At 39.9% G+C, this 23,371-nt stretch overlaps 1 protein-coding gene across 1 annotated transcript in view; it reads right to left on the minus strand.

Moving 5' to 3' along the window:
• RAPGEF5 (Rap guanine nucleotide exchange factor 5) overlaps positions 1–23,371 on the minus strand; it is a 160,583-nt gene that overhangs the window by 39,681 nt on the left and 97,531 nt on the right. The window lies entirely within an intron of this gene.

Genomic DNA, 23,371 nt, shown 5'->3' on the forward strand with positions numbered 1-23,371 from the left:
TTGGACATTAATACATGTCCACATATAGTAATTTGCTGGTTTTAACCTGCAAACAGAGAGAAAGACAAAGCGTGAGAGAATTTATTCACAGCAAATTATTCATTCTGCTACTAATGGCCACTAAGAGCAGTAAATTTGAAAGAGGAAGGGCTCTAAGTATACAAGTTGGGCTGATAATTATGAACACATGTATTAACAGGGTTTTTCTGTTTAGTCACAGTTGATGTAAGAATAAAGGAAGAAAAAAAGACAATTCAACTCTCATCATTAATTATTTACAGTGCACCTGCTGCTTCCCATGTGCCCATTTACCTCTCTAACTAGTTCATACCCTTTCTCTGAGAGGGCAACTCTGCAAATATTAGCTCAATATGATGTCACAGTTATAAATGCCAGGAGGGTAGAATGGTTTTCTTACATGTAATTATACACCAAATTTGATTTTTCAACGGTTTCCTTTCTCCCTTCTCCACTCTTTTCTCTAAACAGGGTATCAATTACCAAGCCTTGGGAATAGAAATGAATACAGATCTGTCTGTGATGCCCATTTAACAAATTGGGACAGGCAGTATACTTCATGGTGTTGCCAAGTCTAACACTTGTGAGCTCAAACAAGCATTTTCTTGAACTACCACAGTGGTACAAAGTCATCAGTGTAGCAGTTTCACATTAATAACTTCTTACATAAACATGAAAAGAGACTTAATCTAAACAAAAGGCCTTTGTCAAATTGACTAAAACATTCTTTTTACTAAATATATTTGAGGGCAGTTTTTTAAAAACAAATATTTCAGTTTAGCTATCACATCGAATGAGCAAAGAACCAAAAGTAGGGAAATATTCCAATGTTACAGAGAGATACAACTCTCTAACTACCCACCAGGAAATTTGTATGTCCATATACTATATACTGGTAAGCACATGCACCAACCAGTGTCTTTAAACCATCACAGCTAAAACAACACTGTATACACATTTGCATTACAAAGATGTTCAATGAATCAAATTGTATTCAGATCATACCTGTTGCTCTATTGCTAATATTAGACACCCTGTCCAGCTAAGCCAGATATAATTATTCCTAATGCCAGTCTTGAGTCATTAATCCCTTTATACCCACAAGAAGAGAGAACCTGAAGACAAATTCCAGTTTGTCCTGGTTTTCTGATCACCCTGCTACATCCTGAATAGCTTTTGCAACCAGGGTTTTAAATATGCAGTGCATCAATATTTTTTCCTATAATTATATTGTTTACAAAAGTTAACTTCCTACAGAGGAGTAGAAAAATACATACTCTATATTGCTTAATTTACAGATCTTCTATGTCACGTACTGTGAGCTGAGGAGAGGGTACTAGTAGTGAAATCTGTTAAATTGCAAAGAAAAACGACTAATCTGTTTGGGTTTTCCAAACTTATCACCATTCTGAACCCAAATCTCTTCCACTCTGCACAATACAAATCCATTATGAATGGCTGTGTAAGAATTACAGAAAGATTTAAGGGGGTTTCAGGCTTGTATTCCATACTAAATTGGATTATATGAAAATATAAATAAATTACTGAAATGCAAGTCTTTTTCCACTTTATGCAAAGTAGCTGTTCAGCTTTCTCCAGGAATTTGCTGGAGAAGGACAAACCTGAATGGAGATTGAAAAAAAAGAAGAAAGACTGCCTGAATGAACAAGCAACTGCAATTCACAATTAACTCATAAATTAAAACTACTCTTACGGCAATTTTGTGGTGTCAGTTTGGCAACCCTCATTCATGCTCCACAAGAGTTGTTGTTTTCACCATGAGAGAATTAAACCGAGTAAAAGGATGAAAATTCGTGTATTGACATAAAAATACTACTCTCTAAACTCTGTTTTCCAAGCTACTACTCATTTATCTTTCAGAAACATACCAAATAGAAGGAGATCATAAGATCTTCTTCATCCTAAAGCATGTTAGAACCTGAGCATAATCTATTGGTGGGCAGCGTGTAGGAATTCCAGCAGCATGAAATGTGAACGAGGGTTAGACACACATTTTTCAAACATCAATGCAAAATCTAAGGTTTGTGTCTTAATAAGATCTCTTTAGGGTTACTAAAGAAGGGGAAGGGGTTGAGAAACAACAAGTCTGAGAAATAGACGTATCTTAGACAACATTCAACAAATTCTAAAATTTTTTAGCTACACCATTCCTCTTCTGTGATTATGGCAAAAACAACAGGGTAACCATATGGTCAGCTCCTGACATCCTCTTATGTTAATACACTTATCAGCATTAGCCAGAATTCCAAATTTAAAAATCACCAACAACTACAAAATTTGCTCTAATTTACATTCACTGTATCACCCCTACCTTGCAGAACCAGACACTTCTCTCTAACATTTAGTGAGGCTCATTGTCCACAGTAATTTTAGAAGGAAAAAATACCCAAAACCCAACTGAATCCTTTGGGGGTTTTATCTTCCTGCATATGACTGAAAAACTGGGTCAATAATGCTAATGTACTTTGTGACTTCAAAGCACACACTGGAAATGGTTTTTTAAAAGACAATATTCACTGATGGGGTTAACAACTGACTGCTCAGAAATAGTTAAATCTTGCATTTCTCACAGTCATCAAGAAAAGCAGCCCTATGAGATGGGGTTACAGCTGGGTAAACTGACAGATGAGCTCCCTGTGCCTGAGTAAAATGGATGCTCATTACTTACTATTCTATAGGGAATAGACATTTTCTTCTACTTTAAATATTCACTCATCACATTCAAATTAAACTAAGTGAGGGCTAAAGCAAAGCGTTATCAAGTTTTTCAGCCTCTCAGTGCTGAAAGCTCTTAAGCTTGACAAATTCTTGTCACCTCTCTTACTCCTTTCTGTAAAATGAGAAAAATTATAATCACACCTCAAGGCAGACAATGCTACATGTAGATTTCTTGCACGTTTTGATCCACATATTACTATGCAATGCTCTGAAACCTTTCAGGAATGTAAACGCAAGTCTAGAGAGTTGTAGCTGTAATGGGAAAACTGCTTGTTTTCAGAAATGGAAAAACAATTTGAGGGCAACTGTTTTCAAAGATAGGAGCTCCTCAACAATCTGTAATTCCACTGTCATTTACTAAAAATGTCAGGATGTCTTTGAGTACAAACAGTAAATGCAAACTGCTGTCATTACTATCTGATCTAACAAGGTATTGCTCATGTCTGAGTGCTGAGTGGCCCCATATCTCCCTTGCATTCAGCAGATGGCAATGGCACTCAGGACCTTGCAGGATTAGCCCTTAATTCAATATCAAATCATATAATAACGCTATGCCACCATGGACACAGCATGAAGGAGAAAAAAAAAAAAAAGAAAATTACACTGAAAAAGAAGGTCAAGGGAAAAAAGAACATTGATAAATAATGTGCTGCTAATGTATTAAAACAGCCACAGTACTTTTGTCATCTAACCACCGAAGCACTGAGAAATCAATGCATAAGGGAATAAAGAGCAAGTCATTTATTTCTGGCATTAGGTTAGAAAAGCGAAAAATATAAGGGCAAGATATTTAACCTGTACAACCAGACCTCTTATTAGAGCATAAAAGTCAAAGCTAGGAATAATTTCTAAGGGCATCTCCCAGAAATTTTCTGGCAGAATTTTAACATCTGCAGAACAAATCAAACACATTCTGTCTGGTAAGGTCAAAGATCCTTCTGAAGGTGCATTCCAGTTGCTGCTATCACATGTATTGGAGCAGTTCCTTATTTCATTTGAGGGACAGAAAGCCCTGAGAAACCACAGGCAGAAAGAAAATGTCAACTTTTCAAGCTTTAATGAGACACTAATTTTTCCACACAGAAATTTGAAGCTCTTTTTTTTTTCCTCCAGGTATGAGGGAGCCCTGGTGATTAATGTGCAGCTATAATGGTCAGGGTTATTTGAAATTATTGGACAAATCCACTATGCCTTATACATTTTGAAGTATCAGAAATATTGCCTATAGCAGTCACCCTAAGATTTTATGACTCTTTGTCTGAAAAAAAAAAAAGCCCTTGACTACTGCAAATAAAACACTCAAGCTTTCCATGCAGTGAAACCCTGCTTGACAGTAAACTGAGGTATTTTAACATACACATGAAGTCCTCACTGCAAGAGGCAGCCACTCCTTGTTCCCATCAGGCATCTCTCAAAGTACTTCAGGAGAAAAACCCATCCTCCCTTTCTACTGATTGCTTAAAATAAGCCAGCCAAGCCAGGATTGCCTGGAGCAGCAGGACAAAAGATGAAAGATTTAATGGTTCCCTTTCATCCTGCTGCCCTGGGGTCCAGCTGTGTTATGGGGCAGAAAACATGGCTATGCAGCAGTAAGGGTCTGCTGCTGGTCTGACATCATGGGTTTTCACCTCCAGCATGCACACTGCCTGGCACTCCAGTCACTAGTGTGTCAAAACTGTATAAGCAAGTGCAAGGCAAGTTTCTACTTTTCTGCTTCTGTCTTGCACCTGGATGGACTTTTTTGCAACCTTGCCATCAAGCTCTTCTTCAGGCACCCAAAAAGACGCAATGCTCTCCAGCCCAGACCCCTCAACACCATGACTTCCAGGTGCCATCAAGAGCTGCCACTGCCTCAGCAGGACCAGGAAGACCTTTCCTTGCCTGGTAGCAGCACAGTTGTCATGCACAGCCATCCTCCAGCAACAGACAGCAGCACATAAAAAGGGGCTGCATCACCTGCCCCTCTCCCACTGCAAGCCTGGTCCTACCAACTGGGTGTTCACAGCTGCTCAAGCCTTTTCCCAGGTCCATAGCTCAGCATAAATTTGAGTCTTTAAAAATACACTAGACATTCAACTTTCAGAAAGTTAATGTAAAGGAAGATGTACTGAATCTTCATTCTTTGCATCTTTGCTGTCCAACACTCATTAGACAGGAATTGGCATTGAAGAAGAACCAAGTTTCAAGTTCAGCATGTCTTTCTCACTGCTGAATAGGAATATCTATCCCTAAGAAACAATAATCTTCAAATCTAATATTGTATTTAAATATAAAAATATCATTGTATCTTCAAAACAAGATTTTGAGTTATTAATTTCTGAGTCATCAACTTGAGATACTTTAAAAAAGCCTAATTTTTCATGACATTTCTGACAACATGAACTAAAATTTTCTGTTAACAACCCAAAAATATCATGCATATATATATAATAAATCCTAATTGGCATTATTTTCAAATAATACTATTAGCCACAAAAGTTTTAACTATGGTTCATCCAGCACACATGAGAGAAATGCACTGGGTCAAGTGGTAGGACATTTTTGGTGCATTGGGTTGCACAGACTAGGTTAGGGTCTTGCATATGTAGCTGTGGCCCATCATCATGTAACCGCAGAAGCAGTGACTCACTTGCCAGCATCTTCTGACATATGGAGGCAAAAGGCCCAACAAAGGAGCTGTATGGCTGCAATGTGTTACAAGCTACACTGGCCAGGGGGCAAGGAGGAGGAGGGAATACATCTTGCAAACCCCACAGAAGACTCAGGCATTAGCATACTGCAGTGCCACTGCTTAAGGATGCCAGTTCCAGTATTTTGCCCAGGGGTGTACAGTACTTTGAAGCTGATGGGCACACACTACTCAGACCTCTCTGAGCTATTTAGTTTATGCAGTACCTGAACACCTACCACACACAGCAGAGACCTCCTTGTACTGGCAGAAGAGACACAGCACCCAAAAGAACCCAAAAACCAAATAGTGCCATATCTGCATTTGACATTTCCACACTTGCCTTCCTCCCTGCTCGCTGGGACAGTAAAGCACAGCTTCATTGCATAAAACCAGAACAACGGGCATCAGAGCACTCATAAGGCAGCTGCATTTTGCTTCCTCATGTGGTAAATGGGTTCCAAAAAAAACCTTCTGAGTTTCATGATGGTGGCATTAAAACACAATGCTACATTAATTGTAGACTTATTTACATGATATATGTCCTTAAATTATGCACCCAAAATTGTACTTGCTATACTGAGACACCCAAATCCAATGACAGGTTAACATGCAATTAAAGTACTTAAAGGCAGCTTTTCTCATTATTACAACTTAATGGAAGACAGCAATACATAGTCTGTATATGTATTAAGAACATCTAACAACTTCAAACTATTGGGTTTGTCAGTAAAACCCTTCATTGACAGCAGAATGAAAGAAATAACAAAGGTTCCTCCTTGCACAGCTTAAAGATCATACACGGGTAAAATATGAAGAACAGACACTATCTAGACCTGGATAATACTTGTGAGTATTAAAATATCTGCATGTGCATATTTCCCTGTGGCAGCAGAACCATATTCTTGTGCAAGGACCTTCGACTGCTTGCAATACACGGTAGTTCCATGTTATGCTTTTGAGAAAGAACACCTTTATTTTGATAATTTTCAAACTAGTCTCTCTCATTGGGGAGCTCAGCATTAGATCCTTGATTCAGCTGTACCATAATTACTCAGGGATTTTATTTGATGGCCTAGCTTATTTCAATTAAATAAAGTGGAGGCATTAAGCAATTACTGGCCAAAAGACTAGTGGGGTAATTTTCTAAAGGTATATATTAACTTTTGGCATTATTTAGTGTTATTTATTGATTTAGTGATCAAAAATACATGCAGAATAGAACTATCTGATAGGTATAACGTTGGACTGGCATAATCCAGCTTCATTTGTATCTCTGTTTCCCAAGTCTTACGAGATACTGTATCTTTCATGCACACACTGGAAAGCATCTAATGCAAGAGATGCATTCTCTATCTTGTAAAAAGTGTCAGTTATGCAGGCACAGATAAATCTCCTTGGTCGAGATGTAAACCCTACCTTTCTGCACAAGCATACATGAATTTGATGCAGCATTTAGGATAAAGGTAAAAAAAAAATCCATGATGATGTTTCACCACTAGACATAAAAACATCCAGCTGTGACTAGCACTTGCTGCCATCTTTCATTTCTATAGCTCTTTTAGGCCATAAGTGCCAGCACAGCTTTTATAATACATGCTTTATTTTTCCAGTGTACAGAGAAAGAGGAGACACAGGCTCATCAGAGGCAGAAGGTACCTGCCAGGGCTGAGACTACAAACTCAGTGTCCTCACTCCCATTCTGCTCACCTCTCCACAGCCCCATGCAGATAATACCAGTACATTTGGCCTCCTGACAGTGAGGCAAACACCTTCAAATGTGAGATTCAGATGGTGATCCCACTGTGAATCACCCTTACCTATCAAATTGCCAAACTCTCTTCAAATTAAATAAGCTAACAGCAGCATACCTTCTACTTCAGAATTTCTTCTTTTTTCTTGTTTCCCAAAGGAGAATGGCTTTTGCAACTGAACCGTCTGACCAACTGTCTATCAATCTTCCTCCCTTTTAGCCCTGTAACCTTTGGATCTGTTGACAAATTCCAAGCACATTTGAGGCAGTGCAGCAAATTCTCAGACACTATATTCCTACATGTAATGGGAATAAGGGCATCTGTAGGTGATGAGAAATTTTCTCACTGAAGTAAAGGCTGCCATTAAGCACAGCTACATTTGTAGACCTAAAATAGCTTAGTCAAAAGTGATGCAGAGACAGTACCTCAAGCTGCTGCTTGTTTAGGGTTTTTTTTTTTTTATTAAAAGATACAATCTTACACACTGGAACTACTAGCATCACTGAGATATCCTCCTTATTTAAAATTCTGCAGACTCTGTCCATACCCCATTTCTCTAACAAGGCCTTCCTGTCACTGCTCCTCCTGTCTCTCTGTTGCTCCAGGTTGCTGGATCTTCTCTTAGTGGACCCTTCAAATTCTAGGGCAGAACAATGTCTCCTACTTTGTGGCTTCTGAATGCCTCTATATATGTAAAATGATAACTCATTATCTTTCCACATTTGTTTCTGCAAATAAGGGTTTGGATTTTTTTTCATTAAACTGTTTTGCTTATTCAGTAAGTCATTAAGGCCAACTACAAAACCCCATTTTTATTTTTTTTCTGACTAAGAAGCATTATCATTTCTGTATCAGCCTTGGCTAGTCTATAGAAAATTATCAATTACATGATGTCAGTCTCAAACTGCAATCACTTGTCAGTCCATGGCTGCAGACTGGTAGACACTACTGCTGGTGCAACACTTCCTATAGCTTCTTTCAGGTTACAAAATTGTAAGCCTGTATTTATTTTTACTAAAGAATGCCTGTCAGAGAAGGTAGAAAAGCATCTTAAAGGAAGACTTCAAGGATAACATACCAGCCTTCAGGCAGCTAGATAATCCCTATATAAGAACATACATTTTAAAGCAATTTTCCAAATCAGTTTTTAGAAACACATCACCGATTACAGCAAATATATAGAAGCTGGAATTGATTCCATTAGAAGCTGCTGTTTTAAAGATACAGCAGCCCACATCCCAGAAGAACAATGAAGTATAATAGTCAAGCTCATTTAATCACTGTATCCAATTACAAGAAATAAATCATCACACACATGCCTACATCTGCATTTTAAAATGTAAATAAACCATGAGTAGCCAAGCCAAATGCTGTGCATCTCTGGATTCATGCATTTGCATGAGAAGGGGTACATTCACTTCCCATTTGAAATGAGTTCATCTGAAAACTATTAACAACATCTAATTATCTTAAGGTAGTTTAAAACCTGTCCTTTTTTGTTCAGTTTGGAACTTGGTCATACAGATCTGCCATTCTCTACAGTAGAGAACACAATCCTAATCCTGCCAAATACTGAACCTCAGCAGAGCTTGTATATGGCCTAATGACAGACTTTGGTAATCTTTTTGCCTTCTACCTAGGGCTCTCCTCAGTCACAGGGATTCAGAAGAGAAGCTAGCCTTCTTGCTAACACTACTAACAGCAGCACTTTGGGCAACTGTTCCTGCCCTTTGCTGTAAAATCTCTCATCACAGACCTACATGACTGTCCCCTGTAGGAGGATCTCAATGCCCTCCATCTATCAAGAAAACCCAATACTGCCATTTCTTGCAAAGCTGATGGTATTTTCATGTTTTTCAGACACTTTTACAAATCTGTTATGAAAGATTTAGCATTCTTTGTAATCATAAACATAGTTGTAACTTCCGAAATTGTGTCTTACTAACCTTGACTCCCTGAACAAATGTTCAGTCCTTTAACCTGAGATGTTAAATCAAATGCCCTGTAGCCCATCTGCATGTCAAAACCCTCACCCAAGTAGGAGATCAGATCCCCATTAATACTAACACAGTCTGTATGCACACATCAAAGAAAAATAAATAAATGTTCAAAACATTTACAGAAGCTGCACAAGCAAACCATAAGATGTACCAAAACACATCACACTGGAGAAATTGCCTCAACCCACTGACACCACCCCAGGATAGACCTCAGGAAATGCTTTTTTACTGCTTTGCAACAGAAGAGAAATATCTGGGAGAGTACTGAAATTCTGGAGAACATATGGGAGAGACCAAGCTTCAGCTGGCAGAGACCCTCTCCAGCCTAAAGGTTTAGACTTAGCTTGCCCAACATGCCAAGGTTTCCCAACTGCCCACATCCCAAATTCTTGTTCTTTGGCGCTTCTGTCATAGCAAACTTCAGGGGTCCAGGGGGCCTCACAGTGGCAAAGTGATGGATGTGTGAGCCCCCCAAGGTCTCACACTGCCCTGGGGAAGGACTTCCTGATCACCAAGAAGCCCTGCTGGGAGGAGCACGCAATGCAGGCATAGATGCCACTTTCAAAGCACTTGCAACCTGTGTATGGCCCAAGAGCCCTACATGGCTGTCACAAAGACAGCAAGGTGAGCAGGCAACTTCTCTGCTTCCCAGGCTCTGCTCAGGGTGGACATTCCTTCTCTGGATTGGAGGAAGAGGACACTGAGGAGACTGCAGCACTGCCAGGGCTGCTTCCTCACACTCAGGCTGGGCTCAAGCAGGCCAGAGGTCTGCATCTGTTTGTCTGTCATAAGAGAAGAATCTGTAGTTGCCTTAATAGGCAAAATGTTTGCATTTGCTTGTTACTGGTGGTTCCCATGCTTTGGGGCAGTGCTGCATGCTCACTGCTACTTTAAGACTGAGTGAAAAACCTCTGGACAAAAGGGATCTGACAAAAGCTATTTGTTTGTGGTTGTTTTTCACTGTTGTTTGTTTGTTTGCGTCCAGCTTGTTGCTGTGCATCCCCTATGATGTACTAACAGTAACAACAAACAAAATCCCATGGACAAGGCTTCTGTCCAGAGGGAAATTAAAGCCAACAAGGGTTTCATTATTGTAGTGATTCTGTGGCTCTGAATTCACAACTGGGAAAGAACAAAGGCAGTATCTGTCTTTCTGATTTTAGCTGTTGTGGTTCTTAGAGAGTTCAACTAGCCCTAAATCCTAAGAAGTGGAGGTGGGGAGGGTTAAAGAAAGGCTGCTTGGGTAATTGGTAGACCCTTGTGGGTGGGAGGAGGGATAATGGCAGGAGGGGGATTCAGGGTGCAGAAAAAAGAAAATAAATTAAAAAGCAATAGAAGGTGAAGTATAAATGCCTCCAGCACTCCCAGGTCAGACAGCATGATTTCTCTATGATTACATCCCTGATTCTGGCAATTTATATTTCCATCAAACTTCAAGTTCAAGCAAAGGAATAAAAGCACAGTTCATCCCTACTGCTGTCAAAAGAAAGTAAAAAGTTTTTATTATTAGCTTTCATCAAAATTAGATCCATCAACACTGTCACTTTATTTACATGGATCTGTTTTCCCTGTCCTCCCACCCCAGAATGTTTCTGAGCTCAGTGTCCTTGAAAACAAACGGTTGTATTTTCACTTCAGAGAGAGTACTGATTTGGTTTCAGATGGATCTCACAAGCTTTTCTGAACTGAGACAAGGTCATCCCATGATCTCAGCCTGGCTCAGAAGACAGTGATGTGAGCTGCTGCCACAGCTACAACTCACATCAGTATTTTTCACCTTGTCTAAAAGATGGGACAAGCAATTTACTTTATTGCAGTAACTGATGCTATTCCGAAAAGCTCTTTAGAACCAGCTATACCTCATGAAGGTAACTGACATCTCACAAGAAACCTCTGGCTGTCAAAGTGCTGTAATTCTACTCATATTTCAATCTCTGAAAGGATCAAAACTGACTTTAAAAAAATCAAGCAGGATTGTCTCCAATGCCAACCACATGTTGGCACAACAACTCTCCTAAAAGGTCTTATACACCCTAACTGAGGCTAAACTAGATCAAGCCTTCCTTTCTGAAAAAAGTGACAGCAATTTAACACCTGCATTACAGGCCTACTGATGGCAGTTGATGCATGAAGCTTCTGAATTTATGCCAAGCACAATCTGCTCCATTATCTCCTTTTTAGACAGTTCCCTCTGCTCTCATAAAAACATTCCTACTACAACCATCTATTCCTACATCTAACAACCAGTCTCCTGACTCACCCATTAGAATGGAAACCTAGCAAGATAAACCATAGCAGAATCCCATACCAACCTCATTCAGCACACAGCAAACCCAGCCTTCAGTAGCTGCTGCCACGGCTGCTCCTTCCCATTTCCTCAGACACGATAGAGAAGACACCAGCCAGCATTAGGCTAAGGCAGAGCCGAGCTCGGCTACACTTGGTAATCCAGAGTGTGTTGGCACCAGTTTGCCAATGTCACAGGCAGGCTTTCTCAAGCAATTTAGTTTATTCAGCTACACAGCAAGCAGAGGAGTTTGGTGGTGTAATGCAGCTCAGGGTTCTCAGATATAAGGGAGATCTTAAGAGCTCACAGAAAGCCTCATCAACACTACACATCAGGAAACAGGCAGAAATCTATTCCAATTAATGTTTCACAAATAGGTCTTCTGTGGTGGCTTTTTGTTCTTAATTTCCACGGGTGTCCTCTGAGTACAAGGATTTACAGAAAATGGTAAGATGGGGAAGAAAATAACTGCCTCAGCACACTATACAATGAAGTGTCACCAAAGGGTAGTAACAGGCAGCATGACAGGGAGCTTAGTAAAGTAATGATAACTATAGTTTGGCTATAGCCAAAACAGTCCCGTTCTTGCTCACAAAAAGACCAAGGCTGCTATTTTCATAATAACGTAAAACAATCCGAACTCAGGGCATGTCAAGAAGAACTGCGGGGGAAGGAGGAAGTAACAGCATGAGAGTAAATTTAGTTCACAAGGGAGAAAAAAGCAGCTTTGAAGAACACATTTCTTTCAGATTCTTAATACACAACCTCAAAGCACATGTCTTCAGTGAATCTGTCCTTCCACCCTGCAGTCAGGGAATGAACACATTCTTCATATTCCTCAGATAATGTTAATCGCACAAGAAAATCATTGTATTTTTGAGCACTGGAAACACTGGAATTCTAACCCTGAAGACAGTGCACAAACTATATTCTTGGACTCAAAGATGTAACAAGTATGTGGACATAAATTTTTATGTTTTCAGCATTCTTACAGAAAAACTCACCCACTCTGTGAAAGTTTCCTTCCAAAATTATCTGAATTCAGAGCATCATCTCCACATTTTACATTACAGAGTCTGCTCTTGGGAAGGAGTGTTTTGTTGTATCCTAAGAACAAGCTTTCAACTTAATAGCCATCACATTAAGTGCTAATAGCAACACAGAAGTTATTAATGGACAAACACCCCTATTTATGACAGCAGGTGGTGAATCTTAATGTTGTGGGAAAGCAACCCAAAAAAGAGAGCACTGAAGACAACATCCAGTTTTCAAGGTAGGATAGTAGAAAGTCTTAAGAAGGAAGGAAAGGAAGACAAGGCTTAGTAGTGAGAATGAGGAAATACCCAGGTAATACGGGAGATCCATGGTGAAGGGCACCACAGTTGAGGTTCCTGATGGTCTGTGGCTCCTGCTGAAGGAACAGGACATGTGGAGACTTTCTAAGAAGCAAACACGGATATTTTGGTCTTTCATTTCCACTTCCTACTCTTACAGTTAACTGACCTGCCAACCCACACACCATCTGTTGCTGTTCCTCTTACACTACTCCCTTACAAGTAAGGTCTCACTTTTCCCTATTAGAAACAGCAGCTTTGAGGTAACTATGTTTTATAATTAGTCAGCTTCAATGAACCACATCCTGGGAAATCATGAAAACAGAGCTGAGAAGTTCTAGAAAGTTGTGTCACCCTCACACTTTGTGGTTTGATCCCATTGCTTCAGAAGAATGGATTTCCTGGAGACAGAAGTCAGTAAGAGTTACCACTATTTAGACATATTTCAGAATTTGGCTATGACTTTTTGATAAGCTGATATTGACTGCCTTTGCTTTTGACGTTCTTGTGGCTCACTGGGACCAATATCTCACTGGTTGCAACAGACTAGACCTGGCCTGCTTCATCTCCAGAGCTGCAGCCATGGAACTGACTCAATCACCAGTGCAGTGTTTAAGCCAGGCAAAGAATCAACCCAAGTGGCTAGTGTACTTCTAAGACGTCTCTCTCGCCAAAGGAGATGTTCTCTTTGGCATCACCACTGCAGTGACTCAGTTTTCCTTGCTGCCTTTTTGGCCCTCAGTCCCAGCCTTCTGACCCTGGAATACGAGTTATTACTGCTAGATTTGACTCTGACCAGTCACACTCAATCAATTAGAAAAGCAAAAGGCAGAAACTAAAAGACAACCTCTGCTACTCTTTTTATCTCCAAAACAAAAGCATTTTTATAAAACAAAACCCTGGAAGCATTTTTCAATCCCTTCCATAGTTGATTCCTGGCTTAACACCATCTGAAAATCAGGAAATATCAAAAGCAATATTCTGAAAAAAAGTTCCACAGAAAAATTTCTCAAATACACTAACACGTCCCTTTATAATCTCAGCTACTCACTGTATCTGTTAATTTAGAGATATATATAACCATATATCCTTTCACATGTTTAAAATACTTAACTCCATTGGTTTGATAATTCGAATCACCTAGACTTCCAATGCCATTAGGGCAAAAGTGATTTTACAAATAACTGATTATAATACTTTAGGGTTACGTTAGCTTCCCAGAAACCTTACCAAATCAAAACAACTGGTCTTCCAAATGTTTTATCAAAATTTTTATATCACTCAGGTCTATTTTGCAGTACAACAAATTAACACATTCTGCCTTTTATTACTTAAAAAAAACCTAAAAGCCTTTTTCACTGAGAAAAGAAAATTATAGATCTTCACCCCTAAAAACATTCTCTTTCTAGAACTGTGCTTCCAATTTTTTCCTGTTTAAGCCACTAAAATCATCAAACACCCACATATTGTCTACAGTGCACATCTTCATAAACACTAGGCTTTCATGATGGCTCCTTATCACTTTCTCACATAGCAAAAGCTGACAACTAGCTATAATGATCCCCATAATTACAAAGAAAAGATTCAGAAACTAAGAATACTACAATTTGACTACAATGGTAGCTTTTTCTTCTGCAAGTTTGACTCAAACACAAACCACTTTAAACACTTAGGGCCCTTAGGTCACCACCTCAAGACATTCTTCCACAGGGTATAAAAGAAATCTATTTAGGTGCCTGAGGTGCCCAAAGGTGCTTGGGCATTCCTGGGCATACTGAAACCATGTGTTTGATGGATAACTCAGTACCTTTTCCTTCTTTAAAGGGCCTGCTTTGCTAGCCGTTCTTACACCATGAGAAGTATTGGTGGTGGCGAACTGAAAAAATACCCTCAGTATCTAGAGTCCTGATAATGAAGACAGAGCCCTGATCACTAGGATGTTCACCATTCCTCATGCTGTCTCTAGTTTCCCAGGTTGCTTAATATAACAGTTATACAATCCAGGAGCAGCATTCCCAAACTGCCTTTCTGAAGTTTGCCCTAAAAAGCCTTAACGTCCAAGAGCAAAAAAAAACCCCACCCCTTTTTCAGGTTCTGAGTCCTAATTTCTCAGAAATAACTGCCTGAGTGCCTAGCAGGAGACAGTATCTCAGACATATTCCCCTTGCTGGCATTTCCTATGAGCTTAGGCACCACAGCATGTGACATGCTGCCTGTAGTGAATCCCAGGCGTGGCGCTCAGCCTGCAAGCTGATTCAGCTCACTAATGTGACAGAAAGCTCCTTGCTTCTCTTGTCCTAGCTCCAGCCCCACCATGACATTTGCAAAGTCAATCAGCAGAAAACTGTTTGCTCTCTGCTGCCAACTGAACTGATAACTCACACAGGAAGGAACTAGTACCATATTTTACCTCAGATTCTGATTAATTGCTTCCAAATTGCAATGGGCTTCATGCATTACACTGGGTCAGCTCACAGATCCCCATACAATAGAACTAGATGTTTGGTAAGAGGCCAACAGAGGATGCCCAGGGGAAGAAATAAGATAAGAAAAAGACAAATACAGAGTTATCATTCTCTGATACACTGTTCTAGCTTCCAGCAACTGGCAGCAGAGACTTTTGAGACAAGCAGGCACAAAAGTACAAAATTTAATCAGTTCTCAGCAATGTTAAGTGTGATAGCTTTGTAATGGAAAATAACTACGGTGCTTGAAGGTACTTGACATAGTTTCAGGTCCTTAGGACCTTAGTACAAAAGGTGTAAGAAAAACAGACTAGAAAAACGGGACCTGGGGATGGGGAGTATCTGGGACTAGCAGATGTCCAGGGTGGACACAGATAAACTAACTGATAAGGAGAAGGACAGGATGATTGTTATGTTTGGTGTTAGTAAAGCCATTAAGCTGGTGTAAACATCTACTGGGGAGTATCCCGGACTAGCTGATGTCCAGGATGGGAGCAGTTAAACTAACTGATAAGTAGAAGGGCAGGATGATTGCTATGTCTGTTATGTTAATTAAGCTTCTTGGGAAAAGTAAAGGACCCTTAAAGACCACCACATTTTTGTATGCATGCCGGAAACTTTCTGTAAAATGATGTAATATGCCCAGTGACCATATAAGGATGGCCTGCATGGCAATACGGGGACACACGTTAGGAGGAGCTATCCCCCATGTCTCCCGGCGCCGCAATAGAGAATACTTGCTTGTCAGCTTAAAACTGCTGGCGAGTTTTTTCCTGGAGTTTTCTCTGAATCACTTTCCAAACAGGAAGCTGTATCAACATCACTGCACAATGGAGTTTCTGCAGAGATTTTGCCTGATTTGTTTTTGAACCCTTCTGTGAGATATATAGGAAAGATTCGTGTCAGCAATTTAGGAGTCCTTGTCATCATTGTACTTTGAGTGGAATTGAAAATCCTTGAAATCATTGTATCATGTGTAGAATGTATAAGAATGATCAGATTATGATAGATGTTCCTGTCAATACAATGATGAAAGAGAAGAAGAAACAAGGGAATAAACCTTCCTAATCAAACGCTTTGTTACTTTAAGGGGTACTTTGTTTAACTACTTGAATGTCTCAAACGCTTTGCTAATTACAGGGGTACTTTGTTTAACTGCTTGAATGCCTTAAGGGGGTTAGGTAATCAAGAGATACATCCTGTTACAGGATGAGGTGAAACTTGTGTATTGAATAAGTAACTATATAAGAAATGGAATTTAGGGGGCTAAGATGGTGGTTAAGCTTGTGATAGACATCCCCTGTTAATGTATTGCCAAGGAATTCAATAACTTTTAAAGAAGTTTCTTCACCCGAAGATAAGATCCCAGCAATAGGAGAACAATGAAAAGGAACCACGTTGATATTTGGGTGAAGGAGACGACAGGATTGGCTGAAACCCAAGACTGAGGAGTATAAGAGACTGTACCCTGGAAATCTCGGTGTGTGTCTTGGGTGGAGCAGAAACTCCCCAGCGCAACCAGCGCTGCTTGCTCATTGCCTCTCAATATTAATCAATTGTAATGAAGAAATTAATTAAATCAGATCATGGCCAACACGGAATTTTTATAACACTTCCAATCTTTGGTTAACACAAAATCCTCACAGTAATGAGTTTCACAATTTAGCTGTGCACCATACCAGAAAAGAGCTCCTTTCTATTAGTTATAACCCCAGAAATTTCACTGTGTTAGAAAAACACTTCCCACATTATCAGAAACAATGCAAAAATTTTCCATACTCGCCTTCCCCATGCAATCCATAGTCCCATAGATCACTATATGCCTCCTTTACAGAAAGTATTTTTCTAAGATGACAAAACCTACACTATTCGTTCTTAGATGTACTTCATCTATACTTCTAATTACACTTGCTGCCCTTTTCAAGCTTTCTTTAGTTCATTTACAATCTTTTTGAGCAGGGGGACTAGAAGGAACCATATTACACATGCCATATTACACAGTTATACAATTGTATAGCTCTGGTTCTTGCTTGTCCTAGTTGTCTCAAATCGTTTTGTCTTTTTAATTAATGATGATCAAAATTTCCAAGAACTATCTACTCTATTTCCAAAGACATATTTTCTGCATGATATTAGCCAATTCAGAGCCTCTGCTGAATATGTATAATAAGGATTTCCCTTCTCTGGGTTAGAAAATGCATTACTTGCATTTTTTAAATTTGGATCTCATCTGCAATTATATCACGCAGGTTTTTTATTCCTTTCATCCTTCTTCAGGCACAGGGCTGGTTTGAGGGGAACCGCTCCTAACTCCTAAAGTATCTTCCCAGTCCTAGGCTGCCCTGTTCTTACTACTTCCATGAGGGTACTTCTGAGTTAGATCCACTTCCTAATCTAACTCACCTTGAAGAGACAATCTGTTTGCCAATATGGTAACAGGACAACACAACAACTCAAACAGGCAGTCAGAGGTGGGATAACAGTGTGTACAAGAACATACTCTTGCGTGGCCACCAATTTACTACGGCTTCACATACTAAAAGATCCCTAGCCATTTAATATTATTGGCAGATGCCATTATCTCAGTTTTCACCCCACACTCAACAGCACCCAGTCTTCAATGGCAGCTTCTCTCCATTTTAAACACTGAAAATTTACTCCTACTTTTCATTTTCTCTCTCTTAAGTCATCAACAGTCCTGAAAAGCATCTGCTTCCTTATTAAAAGGATCCTTAAATTTCTTTTAGGATTTTTGGCAAGGGACTTTATCAAAAGCAATGTGGAAATACAAATATAAGATACAGGCATACCAGACCTTCACACTCCTTCAAATCTTTAACAGCTCTACAGGCTACACAAAATTTGACTTATCTCTGAAAAAAAAACCAAACACCACAATTCCCTTCCCTTAGTACAATATTTCTGCATGCATTTCTTCCTTCTGCTTTTACTCTAACGCCAGCCACCTTACTAGCACAAAGGCATAGCTTTATACTGCAGCTTTGCATCTAATCAAAGTCCCACAAGCAAGTCCAGCTTCTGAAGGCAAGAGTCCTCTCCTGGTGTCCTCACCTGCACACCTCCCATTCCCTGCCACCTTCTCCCTGTATCAGGGCAAATTTCATGACAACGACAGATAGAGATGATCAGGAAAATGATCTGTCTTAAAACTAAAAATTTGCTGTTTCCTACATTAGTATCAACTAGGACCAGCTCCCTGCTCATTCTGCTACAGAGTCACATGACAGGCTGTCACCTGGGGACTGCACCAAGGGTCCAGTGGAGCAATAGGAATGAAGTCAGTGAAGGCTGAGATGCTTCTTTTGACTACAGTGCCACTTTATGTTGGAATAATGTCTTAGTAAAATGACAACCTATTGCTTAGATGTTCCCCAAACAGAACCACTACTTTTAATTGGCATCACATTTTTTCACTTTCCTATGTCGCTCAAGATGATTTTATGATAGATTACAAACTACTGTTAGGAGTTCAGCTATTTCATATTTGATCTACTTTAGAAGTCTTTGGGGAGTAACATCTGATCCTGGTAATTTGTTACTATTCATTTTATTGATTGTTTCTAAACCTACTTCTACTGGCTCTCCAATTTGAGACAGCTTAGACTCATACTTAATGAAGCAATGGTTCTGCACAAGAACCTTCCCAGGTTCTCTCACTGACCACTGAGATAAATGATTATTTTAGCTTTTCTGCTATTCTTAGATGATGTTGCTCCATGCAGTCTGCTAAACTACTATTCCTCTCCTATAGGCATAGCAGTAATATGCATTTAGCCCACTCAGTTCACCCAGTTTTCCTAAGACTCTGGGGCAAAGTTTACAAAATCCCTCAAAACAATGACAGGCAACATTTTATTATAAAGGACTAGTAAAAGGAAGGGCTAGCAGGCATTTATTCCCCCTATCCTAAAAGCTGGAAGATAGGATCACAAAGTGTGGGGCAAATATTTATTTTTCTTGGCCACAGCCCACATGCATCAAGTTGTGTGGCAATCATAGGAGTACTTTTTTTAACACCTTTTACTCATCAGTAATAAAGCACAGTGAGGGAAATTCCTAACGATGTCATTTATAGCTATGAAACAAAAAAAAAAAAAAATCAAAAAGCAATCAGATATTTTTTCTTGGATTATTAAACAAAAGACACACCTAGAAAAGGCCAAGCTGTAATCCTTTTTCACAATATCATTTAGCAGCTGACTACAGTCAGATGATTCAAGGCAGTACCATTCTTCTAAAAGGTCACATAAAGCTCTGCAGAGGATGCCATTAGCCAACATCAAAGTACTGTCATTGGTGCAAGGGTAGAAACTGAAAGGATTAAAGAAAAGTAAGCCTCACTCCACAGCACCTCTAGGACAGACATGGTCTGAAGGCCCCTTCTAGATCCTAAAGCTAAAACTGCTTCTGTGCAAGACAGGAGAATTCCCACTAATTCAAGGATCATGCATTGTCCCAGGTAAGGTGACACAGCATGGTACAAAGGTCATTATTCCTTCATTTTCCTATTCCTAAGAAATCCAGACCATGCTTACACCCTTCTGCGTGATTTAGCTACATCATCAAGATTCATCCTCTTTTTCTGTTCCTTCAGTCTTCTTGGGGCTTGGTACATTGTGGGTTAGAATAACTCTGTGAGAGGAAAACTTTCTCCCTTTAAGATGGAAGGCTGGCAAGCCTTTGTTACTGGCAAGCCCAAATGATGCATTTCATCACTAGCCATCCTAACTTCCATGATAGCCTAACAAAAGTATTGTGCCTCCCCTTTGCTACAATCATTTTCATCCAGTCCACTAACAAGATACACCAGTTAAGACCAACAATATCATATTGTTCCAGTCATACCATTCTTCACTTACATGCTTTCTCCAGATCTCCATTTCCCACCACTTCTTGCTCTCAAAGACCTTCACAAATCAGTCTTTTCTCCCCACTCATTCCCTAAAATTAATATTGCAGTAGGGAGGTAAAAGACAGGTAGTGTCATCACATGTGATGATGGAGATTATATTGTGCTTCCAAGATATTCTGCTTAAACTTCCTGAGAGAGGTGGCTCAGTGGCCTGAAGGAAGTGGTCTGAGGGATCCGGTCAAGTCCATAGAAATAGGAGTGGATGTGATAACCACTGTGTCATTCCAGAGGCTGACAAACTTTGAATGCAACCATCACGAGGCAAGATGGCATGTTTTAATAAAAGCCAGTCCAAGGTTATTACGAAAACTAGATCAGAATAATATCCAGAGAAGAAAATTGTGTTAATGCCCAAGAAATAAAAGCTTTTTCAGAAAAGGACAACAACTCTGAAAGAAATGTAGTCAATGGAAAGGGATTAGAGATTCTAAGACACTAAAATTTGGCTTCTTGGAGATTAATTGTTCAAATCCCCATCCTTGATGAGGATTAGCTCAGGAGGTATGCCTTGCATTTTCTGCCTGGATACTGACATATTTGAAGTGTCTTATTCTATTCAACTCTTAAAACTTCAAACTGCCCTCTAAAGCACACACTCAGAAGAAATTCCCCAGTGATTCCAAGAACCTTAGAGATGACTCAAAAAAGCTGTTGGTTAGAGAAATTTAACATTTCTATCCATGTCATGGTAGGAAACAGGAACAATCTTCTTGGGGGTTGGGACACTGCAGGTTATAATAACTCAGGAGATGAAAACTCTCCCTCTGAGATGGATGGCTGGCAAGCCTTTGTTACTGGCAAGCCCAAATTTAAGATGGCGCCACAAGAACTCACATATATTCCCTGGCAGTCACCACCCAAAAAAAAAGAAAAACAACCAACCAACCTCAGTAATTAAACAGTATCAAGTATGTTAAGTTCAAACAGTCTTACAAACCTCAGGCTTTCAAGACATCCTTGCCTACAGAAGTCATCTGAGCAATAGACTAGTCTAGCTATGCACACTGCAGTGTCCACTTTAGTGTCCTCGGTTGCTATAACATCACAGACAATGGGACAACTCTCCAGTCCAGGCCCCCATATATTTGCTATATTTATTATATTTGCTATATTTATTATAGCAGAGGATGCCACAGCAGAGTTATCAAGATAACTTGCTATAGGTTTAGCAGAGCTGAAGAGAGCCTTGAGGTCTGGGCTGGACCCCATGTACATTTATTCTAGACCAGATCCACAACTTCCCTTTCACTCTCCCAGCTGCAAGTGGTACCTGCTCACTTGGGCTGGAAAATGGTGGGTGGCTGGAAGTAATACATGGTGCATCATTCAGCCATTGTCAGTATCTATGAGAAGCAGTGTTCCATTACCACACTAGCCTCAGGAGGTTGTGGATTTAATTTTTTCTTTAATGATCATAGAGAGTTGCAGTTATGATTTATTATGCAAAGAGTGGGAATGAAAACACGTAGAGAATCCCTCTTTGGGAAGCAGTGCAAAGGGTCAAAGAGAAAAACAGCCTCCTATGCACCAGCATGTGTAAGAACAGCTCCTTCTCATGTTCTTTATAGACACAAATAAGCAAAACAGGTTGGGGACTGCAGGAAAAGCAGGAGGCCAAGGAATTCATCCTGGAACTGGCAAACTGACAACAGGAGCAGCAGCTGGCTACAACAGCATTGTCCTTTTATGTTCTGCAAAGCTATGCCTGCTAAAACACAAGTCTGCAGGACTCTGCAACGCAACCGTCCTCTGAGATGGGCCAGACTGGAACTACAGAAAATGCAAAGAAGAGCAAAATCAAACACACAATCAGCAGAAGGATGCCTTCAGGTGCACACACCTGAGGTACATGTATACAGTCAATATCCCATACATCCTCATGCAAATGCCACTAGGTCTGCAAAACAGACTGATAAAAAAATATACAGGGGCATCTACCACATAGAACATTGTGAAAGCGAATTGCCAAAATCTTCCATTTTGACAAATTTCTAATTACCAGCTTAATAAAGTCAGAAAAAAAAAAAACAAACAGTAAATGAGGAAAGTGGAAGTCTGCTGGCAAGGTTTGGCACACTTCTTTGTGATGGCAAAAAACTGAAGCCACACCTACTTTGCTCTGCCTCTGGGATCCAGTTAACCCTGGCTACAGGGCAGAGCTAATTGCTTCTTTCTGAAAGGTCTTCAGATAAGGGAGAAGAGATGAAGGGAAGCCAATCACCCTTCAAATACATTACCATCTGCTAACAACCAGGCCAAGTAGTGGTTTAGCATTTGTTTTGAGGGCAGTTTAGCAGCCCCTCTCTGCAACAATGAGAACAGGCTTATGAACAGTCTCCTGGTGATGGGAGGGAGGACAGCAAAGAGAAAAGAAAGAAAAGGTAGTACACCTGAGGATGCATATAGCATCTAATGCTTCATGTAAGGAATCTTTTATATTTACGAACACTAAAATATAATGCATATCGCTAGTGAAAATCACATTGTTTTCCAGCAAGGTTGTAAGCTTATAAAGAAAAAAGATGTAGCAGACCAGGAAGGCAGGCAGCTAATGTCCCTCAATCTGCGTTTCATAAACATTAATTGGAAACTTATTCTGGATACAACATTTGACCTTAAAGGGCCAGGGGAGGAGCCTCACTACACTGCCTGAGATCTGGCTCAAGTAAATTGCTCCCAGAACTAGTCTGAGGGCATATGTGGAAGGAAAAAGCTCACACCTTCTCTCTGAACTAAATATTAATGTCTAAACAGACAAAAGCAGCAGTAGGAATACCGTAATAATACCACCAACAGACACCGTATACGTTTCTTCGGAGCATTCACACATCAGCACTACGAATATGCCTATTGTCCCACATTAAACTAACAACTTGTTCTGAGACGTTGCTCTGGGAATCAGAGATGTTACTTATATTTTCAGTCACTTAAAAGGATTAAAGTGTGTTTATTCTCAGTAATCTCATTTGTAGAGAGAGATATATACAGGCAGCAGCAGCATACATTTTAACCCTGTTGGGAACAACCAAATGCACAGCACCATTTAGAGCCAGCTGCCTTCTTCTTGTCAGTATTGAACTCCAAAAGTCTCACCAGCCTGGCCGCTTTTATTAAAACTATTTATACGAAGTGCATGTTGCAGGCACTTGTGATAAACAACTCCAGGAGCTCTT

Source organism: Neopsephotus bourkii, unplaced genomic scaffold (assembly GCF_033783945.1).
Source record: "Neopsephotus bourkii isolate Nb327-2 ecotype Australia unplaced genomic scaffold, CSIRO-AGI_Nbou_v1 NB_323, whole genome shotgun sequence".
Taxonomy (NCBI): Eukaryota; Metazoa; Chordata; class Aves; order Psittaciformes; family Psittacidae; genus Neopsephotus; species Neopsephotus bourkii.